The sequence below is a fragment of the Podarcis muralis genome, chromosome 4 (assembly GCF_964188315.1).
Source record: "Podarcis muralis chromosome 4, rPodMur119.hap1.1, whole genome shotgun sequence".
Lineage (NCBI taxonomy): Eukaryota > Metazoa > Chordata > Lepidosauria > Squamata > Lacertidae > Podarcis > Podarcis muralis.
The window spans coordinates 807,557-813,262 of NC_135658.1; the positions used below are offsets into that span (position 1 = coordinate 807,557).

Below are 5,706 nucleotides of genomic sequence, written 5' to 3' on the forward strand. Positions count from 1 at the left end.
CAGGAGCCAAAGGCCCCCCCAAAGGTACCGAGGGAGATGCTCAGAGCCCAGCCAAGAGCCAAAGGCCCCCCCAAAGGGAATGAGGGAGATGCTCAGAGCCCAGTCAAGAGCCAAAGCCCCCCCAAAAGGGACCAAGGGAGATGCTCAAAGCCCAGCCAAGAGCCAAAGGCCCCCCAAAAGGGACCGAGGGAGATGCTCAAAGCCCAGCCAAGAGCCAAAGCCCCCCGAAAAAAGGGACCGAGGGAGATGCTCAGAGCCCAGCCAGGAGCCAAAGGCCCCCCCAAAGGGACCGAGGGAGATGCTCAGAGCCCAGCCAAGAGCCAAAGCCCCCCCAAAAGGGACCGAGGGAGATGCTCAGAGCCCAGCCAAGAGCCAAAGGCCCCCCAAAAGGGAGCAAGGGAGATGCTCAGAGCCCAGCCAAGAGCCAAAGGCCCCCCAAAAGGGACCAAGGGAGATGCTCAAAGCCCAGCCAAGAGCCAAAGGCCCCCCAAAAGGGACCGAGGGAGATGCTCAGAGCCCAGCCAAGAGCCAAAGGCCCCCCAAAGGGAATGAGGGAGATGCTCAGAGCCCAGTCAAGAGCCAAAGGCCCCCCCCCAAAAGGGACGGAGGGAGATGCTCAGAGCCCAGCCAAGAGCCAAAGGCCCCCCCAAAAAGGGACCGAGGGAGATACTCAGAGCCCAGCCAGGAGCCAAGGGCCCCCCCAAAGGTACCGAGGGAGATGCTCAGAGCCCAGCCAAGAGCCAAAGGCCCCCCCAAAGGGAATGAGGGAGATGCTCAGAGCCCAGTCAAGAGCCAAAGGCCCCCCCCCCCAAAGGGACGGAGGGAGATGCTCAGAGCCCAGCCAAGAGCCAAAGCCCCCCCAAAAGGGACCAAGGGAGATGCTCAAAGCCCAGCCAAGAGCCAAAGGCCCCCCAAAAGGGACCGAGGGAGATGCTCAAAGCCCAGCCAAGAGCCAAAGCCCCCCGAAAAAAGGGACCGAGGGAGATGCTCAGAGCCCAGCCAGGAGCCAAAGGCCCCCCCAAAGGGACCGAGGGAGATGCTCAGAGCCCAGCCAAGAGCCAAAGCCCCCCCAAAAGGGACCGAGGGAGATGCTCAGAGCCCAGCCAAGAGCCAAAGGCCCCCCAAAAGGGAGCAAGGGAGATGCTCAGAGCCCAGCCAAGAGCCAAAGGCCCCCCAAAAGGGACCAAGGGAGATGCTCAAAGCCCAGCCAAGAGCCAAAGGCCCCCCAAAAGGGACCGAGGGAGATGCTCAGAGCCCAGCCAAGAGCCAAAGGCCCCCCAAAGGGAATGAGGGAGATGCTCAGAGCCCAGTCAAGAGCCAAAGGCCCCCCCCAAAAAGGGACGGAGGGAGATGCTCAGAGCCCAGCCAAGAGCCAAAGGCCCCCCCAAAAAGGGACCGAGGGAGATACTCAGAGCCCAGCCAGGAGCCAAGGGCCCCCCCAAAGGTACCGAGGGAGATGCTCAGAGCCCAGCCAAGAGCCAAAGGCCCCCCAAAGGGAATGAGGGAGATGCTCAGAGCCCAGTCAAGAGCCAAAGGCCCCCCCCAAAAGGGACGGAGGGAGATGCTCAGAGCCCAGCCAAGAGCCAAAGGCCCCCCAAAAGGGACCGAGGGAGATGCTCAAAGCCCAGCCAAGAGCCAAAGCCCCCCGAAAAAAGGGACCGAGGGAGATGCTCAGAGCCCAGCCAGGAGCCAAAGGCCCCCCCAAAGGGACCGAGGGAGATGCTCAGAGCCCAGCCAGGAGCCAAAGGCCCCCCAAAGGGAATGAGGGAGATGCTCAGAGCCCAGTCAAGAGCCAAAGGCCCCCCAAAAGGGACCGAGGGAGATGCTCAAAGCCCAGCCAAGAGCCAAAGGCCCCCCAAAAGGGACCGAGGGAGATGCTCAGAGCCCAGCCAAGAGCCAAAGGCCCCCCAAAGGGAATGAGGGAGATGCTCAGAGCCCAGTCAAGAGCCAAAGGCCCCCCAAAAGGGACCGAGGGAGATGCTCAAAGCCCAGCCAAGAGCCAAAGGCCCCCCAAAAGGGACCGAGGGAGATGCTCAGAGCCCAGCCAAGAGCCAAAGGCCCCCCAAAGGGAATGAGGGAGATGCTCAGAGCCCAGTCAAGAGCCAAAGGCCCCCCAAAAGGGACCGAGGGAGATGCTCAGAGCCCAGCCAAGAGCCAAAGGCCCCCCAAAAGGGACCGAGGGAGATGCTCAAAGCCCAGCCAAGAGCCAAAGCCCCCCGAAAAAAGGGACCGAGGGAGATGCTCAGAGCCCAGCCAAGAGCCAAAGCCCCCCCCAAAGGGACCGAGGGAGATGCTCAGAGCCCAGCCAAGAACCAAAGGCCCCCCCAAAAGGGACCGAGGGAGATGCTCAAAGCCCAGCCAAGAGCCAAAGCCCCCCCCCCAAAGGGACCGAGGGAGATGCTCAGAGCCCAGCCAAGAGCCAAAGGCCCCCCCCCAAAGGGACGGAGGGAGATGCTCAGAGCCCAGCCAAGAGCCAAAGGCCCCCCCAAAGGGACCGAGGGAGATGCTCAGAGCCCAGCCAAGAGCCAAAGGCCCCCCCCAAAGGGACCGAGGGAGATGCTCAGAGCCCAGCCAAGAGCCAAAGGCCCCCCCAAGGGACCGAGGGAGATGCTCAGAGCCCAGCCAAGAGCCAAAGGCCCCCCCAAAGAGACCGAGGGAGATGCTCAGAGCCCAGCCAAGAGCCAAAGGCCCCCCAAAAAAGGACCGAGGGAGATGCTCAGTGCCCAGCCAAGAGCCAAAGCCCCCCCCCAAAGGGAGCGAGGGAGATGCTCAGAGCCCAGCCAAGAGCCAAAGGCCCCCCCAAAAAAGGGACCGAGGGAGATGCTCAGTGCCCAGCCAAGAGCCAAAGCCCCCCCCAAAGGGAGCGAGGGAGATGCTCAGAGCCCAGCCAAGAGCCAAAGACCCCCCAAAAGGGACCAAGGGAGATGCTCAGAGCCCAGCCAAGAGCCAAAGGCCCCCCCCAAAAAGGACCGAGGGAGATACTCAGAGCCCAGCCAAGAGCCAAAGGCCCCCCCAAAAGGGACCGAGGGAGATGCTCAGAGCCCAGCCAAGAGCCAAAGGCCCCCCCCAAAAAAGGACCGAGGGAGATGCTCAGAGCCCAGCCAAGAGCCAAAGCCCCCCCCCCAAAAGGGACCGAGGGAGATGCTCAGAGTCAGGACAAGAGCCAAAGGCCCCCCCAAAAGGGACTAAGGGAGATGCTCAGAGCCCAGCCAAGAGCCAAAGGCCCCCCAAAAAAGGGACCGAGGGAGATGCTCAGAGCCCAGCCAAGAGCCAAAGGCCCCCCCAAAGGGACAGAGGGAGATGCTCAGAGCCCAGCCAAGAGCCAAAGGCCCCCCCCCAAAGGGACCGAGGGAAATGCTCAGAGCCCAGCCAAGAGCCAAAGGCCCCCCCAAATGAGACCGAGGGAGATGCTCAGAGCCCAGACAAGAGCCAAAGGCCCCCCCAAAAAGGGACTGAGGGAGATGCTCAGAGCCCAGCCAAGAGCCAAAGGACCCCCCCCAAAGGGACCGAGGGAGATGCTCAGAGCCCAGCCAAGAGCCAAAGGCCCCCCCAAAAAAGGGACGGAGGGAGATGCTGAGAGCCCAGCCAAGGGCCAAAGGCCCCCACAAAAGGACCGAGGGAGATGCTCAGAGCCCAGCCAAGAGCCAAAGGCTCCCCCAAAGGGACCGAGGGAGATGCTCAGAGCCCAGCCAAGAGCCAAAGGCCCCCCCAAAGGGACTGAGGGAGATGCTCAGAGCCCAGCCAAGAGCCAAAGGCCCCCCCAAAAAAAGGACCGAGGGAGATGCTCAGAGCCCAGCCAAGAGCCAAAGCCCCCCCCCCCAAGGGACCGAGGGAGATGCTCAGAGCCCAGCCAAGAGCCAAAGGCCCCCCCCCCAAAGGGACCGAGGGAGATGCTCAGAGCGCAGCCAAGAGCCAAAGGCCCCCCAAAAGGGACCGAGGGAGATGCTCAGAGCCAGGACAAGAGCCAAAGGCCCCCCCAAAAGGGACTAAGGGAGATGCTCAGAGCCCAGCCAAGAGCCAAAGGCCCCCCCAAAGGGACCGAGGGAGATGCTCAGAGCCCAGCCAAGAGCCAAAGGCCCCCCCCAAGGGACCGAGGGAGATGCTCAGAGCCCAGCCAAGAGCCAAAGGCCCCCCCAAATGAGACCGAGGGAGATGCTCAGAGCCCAGACAAGAGCCAAAGGCCCCCCCCCCAAAAGGGACTGAGGGAGATGCTCAGAGCCCAGCCAAGAGCCAAAGCCCCCCCCAAAGGGACCGAGGGAGATGCTCAGAGCCCAGCCAAGAGCCAAAGGCCCCCCCCAAAAGGACCGAGGGAGATGCTCAGAGCCCAGCCAAGAGCCAAAGGCCCCCCAAAAGGGACCGAGGGAGATGCTCAGAGCCCAGCCAAGAGCCAAAGGCCCCCCAAAAAAGGACCGAGGGAGATGCTCAGAGCCCAGCCAAGAGCCAAAGGCCCCCCAAAAAGGACCGAGGGAGATGCTCAGTGCCCAGCCAAGAGCCAAAGCCCCCCCCAAAAGGACCGAGGGAGATGCTCAGAGCCCAGCCAAGAGCCAAAGGCCCCCCCAAAAGGGACCGAGGGAGATGCTCAGAGCCCAGCCAAGAGCCAAAGGCCCCCCCCAAAGGGAGTGAGGGAGATGCAGAGCCCAGCCAAGAGCCAAAGGCCCCCCCAAAAAGGACCGAGGGAGATGCTCAGAGCCCAGCCAAGAGCCAAAGCCCCCCCAAAAAAGGACCGAGGGAGATGCTCAGAGCCAGGACAAGAGCCAAAGGCCCCCCCCCAAAAGGGACTAAGGGAGATGCTCAGAGCCCAGCCAAGAGCCAAAGCCCCCCCCCAAAAAAAGGGACTGAGGGAGATGCTCAGAGCCCAGCCAAGAGCCAAAGCCCCCCCCCCAAAGGGACCGAGGGAGATGCTCAGAGCCCAGCCAAGAGCCAAAGGCCCCCCCAAAGGGACCGAGGGAGATGCTCAGAGCCCAGCCAAGAGCCAAAGGCCCCCCCAAAAGGACCGAGGGAGATGCTCAGAGCCCAGCCAAGAGCCAAACCCCCCCCCAAAAAAGGGACTGAGGGAGATGCTCAGAGCCCAGCCAAGAGCCAAAGGCCCCCCCCAAAAGGACCGAGGGAGATGCTCAGAGCCCAGCCAAGAGCCAAAGCCCCCCCCAAAAAAGGGACTGAGGGAGATGCTCAGAGCCCATCCAAGAGCCAAAGCCCCCCCAAAAAAGGACCGAGGGAGATGCTCAGAGCCAGGACAAGAGCCAAAGGCCCCCCCCCCAAAAGGGACTAAGGGAGATGCTCAGAGCCCAGCCAAGAGCCAAAGCCCCCCCCCCAAAAAGGGACCGAGGGAGATGCTCAGAGCCCAGCCAAGAGCCAAAGGCCCCCCCAAAAGGGACCGAGGGAGATGCTCAGAGCCCAGGCAAGAGCCAAAGGCCCCCCCAAAGGGACCGAGGGAGATGCTCAGAGCCCAGCCAAGAGCCAAAGGCCCCCCCAAAAGGACCGAGGGAGATGCTCAGAGCCCAGCCAAGAGCCAAAGGCCCCCCCAAAAGGACCGAGGGAGATGCTCAGAGCGAAGCCAAGAGACAACCCCCCCCCCAAAAGCACCCCTTGCCATAGGCGGAGTCAGGGGGAAGCTGCCCCCTTAGAGCCATTTAGAATGACAGAAATTAATAGAAATCAGAGTTCTGCCCTGGCTAAGCGAGTGTGCAATGTAAGGGGGGGGGCTGA

General features: G+C 62.6%; 2 protein-coding genes across 4 annotated transcripts in view; one reads left to right on the forward strand and one right to left on the reverse strand.

The window, feature by feature from the left end:
* Positions 1-5,706, forward strand: part of LOC114589686 (uncharacterized) — a 386,543-nt gene that overhangs the window by 352,139 nt on the left and 28,698 nt on the right. The window lies entirely within an intron of this gene.
* Positions 1-5,706, reverse strand: part of LOC114589761 (uncharacterized) — a 498,312-nt gene that overhangs the window by 152,533 nt on the left and 340,073 nt on the right. The window lies entirely within an intron of this gene.